Below are 1964 nucleotides of genomic sequence, written 5' to 3' on the forward strand. Positions count from 1 at the left end.
CCAAAGTCATATTGCCAAAAGAAAGCTTCATGATACCATTCCTATAATTGATCAATGCATTAGAAGTTGCAAGGAATGGACGTCCTAAGATGACTGGAATCTGAGATGGTGAATTGGAAGCCGGATGTGTGTCCAGTACGATAAAGTCGACAGGAAAATAGAACTTGTCTACTTGGACCAACACATCTTCGATAATCCCTCTAGGGACCTTCACTGACCGGTCAGCTAATTGTAAGGTCACAGTTGTTGGCTTCAACTCACCCAAACCGAGTTGCTCATATACCGTATATGGCAACAAATTTACACTCGCTCCTAAATCTAACAATGCTCGCTCAATCCTAAAATTGCCAATGATGCACGAGATAGTTGGGCAACCTGGATCCTTATATTTAGGGAGAATGTTATGCTGTAAAATTGCACTTACATTTTCAGCCAAAAATGCCTTCTTCTTGACATTTAAACGACGCTTGACAGTGCATAAATCTTTTAAAAATTTTGCATAGGAAGGCACTTGTTTGATTGCATCAAGAAGAGGTATATTGATTTTTACTTGCTTAAAAAGCTCAAGAATTTCAGAATTTGGTCCAAGCTTTTGCAAGGGCTTTAATCTTTGTGGAAATGGTGCAGAAAAAGGACATTTGATTTTTTCAATAGATGTTGGTGCTTCAGTTTCTTCGTTATCCTTTTCTTTTGTCTTGGGAGGGTCAGAATCAGGTATGACTTGTGTTTGTTCTGGGACTGGTCGGTCAATAATCTTTCCACTTCGCAAAGTTATTATACTCTTTGCTTGTTCTTTATGCAAAGTTGAAGATGATGCATTGCTACCGCCATAGACTTGAGGATTAGGTTGTGGTTGAGCTGGTAGCTTGCCTTTCTCTTGAGCACTTAAAGCAGTGGTCAGCGTTGTCAGTTGATTTCTTAATTCATCATTGATTTTAGCTTGACCTTGCATGAAAGATTGCAAAATTTCTTCGAGACTGGATTTTTGAGGGGGTGCATGTGCATAATGAGGGTGCGGAGGTGGAGGAGTTGGGTTATATACTTGTTGAGGTTGGTCATTCCTCCACCTGAAATTTGGATGGTTCTTCCATCCAGGGTTGTAAGTATCCGAAAAAGGATTATTAAAAGATTTTTGATATGTATTCATAACATTGGCCTGATCATGCAAGACTTCCTTGAATGCGGGTATTATGGGGCAATCAGTGGTGAGATGACCAGGCATCTCACAAATCCTACAACACTCACTGTTATGTTCTAAGGTCTTGACGGGTTCAATCCTTCTAAGTTCAATTTCCTCTACCTTCTTAGTAAGGGCTGCCATTTTAGCCTGAATATCATCCTGAGTACTAAGGTTATAAAGGCCCCCATGTCCAATGCTAGTAGGCTTAGGTAAAGGTTTGTTCACTCTATCCCCTGTATCCCATAATTGTGCAGTCTCTGCGAGAGAGTCTAAATAGTCCCATGCCTCATCGGGTTGCTTTTCCAAAAATAGACCATTGCACATAGTCTCTATAAATTGTTTCAACTATGGAGACAACCCTTCGTAAAAGAAACTAATGGTTCTCCATGTTTCAAATCCATGATGAGGACAAGAGAGAAGCAAATCTTTAAATCTCTCCCAGCATTCATAAAATGTTTCATGGTCTTTTTGCTGGAAATTACTAATGTGCCTTTTCAAAAAGTTAGTCCTTTGTGCGGGAAAGAATTTTTTCAAGAATTCTCTTTGCATATCATGCCATGTTCCTAGCGATCTAGGTTTCAAGGAGTTCAGCCATGTTTTGGCTTTATCCTTTAAAGAAAAAGGAAACAAGGTCAATTTAAGGATATCTTCCGATACATTTGGCACTCTAAATGTGATGCTAATTTCCTCAAAATCCTTAAGGTGAAGATAAGGGTTCTCGGATTCCATCCCATGATACTTGGGCAGCAATTGAATTACTCCTGGTTTGATTTCAAAGTGTCCT

General features: G+C 39.5%; 1 pseudogene; it reads left to right on the top strand.

Annotated features, from left to right (window-relative positions):
- Window positions 1–1574: 1574 nt before the first annotated feature.
- LOC149753268 (small nucleolar RNA R71) lies at window positions 1575–1672 on the top strand (annotated as a pseudogene).
- Window positions 1673–1964: the final 292 nt, after the last annotated feature.

The sequence above is a fragment of the Phoenix dactylifera genome, chromosome 6, assembly GCF_051530095.1.
Source record: "Phoenix dactylifera cultivar Ajwa chromosome 6, Ajwa_hap1_PhDact_Kaust_v1.1, whole genome shotgun sequence".
Taxonomy (NCBI): Eukaryota; Viridiplantae; Streptophyta; class Magnoliopsida; order Arecales; family Arecaceae; genus Phoenix; species Phoenix dactylifera.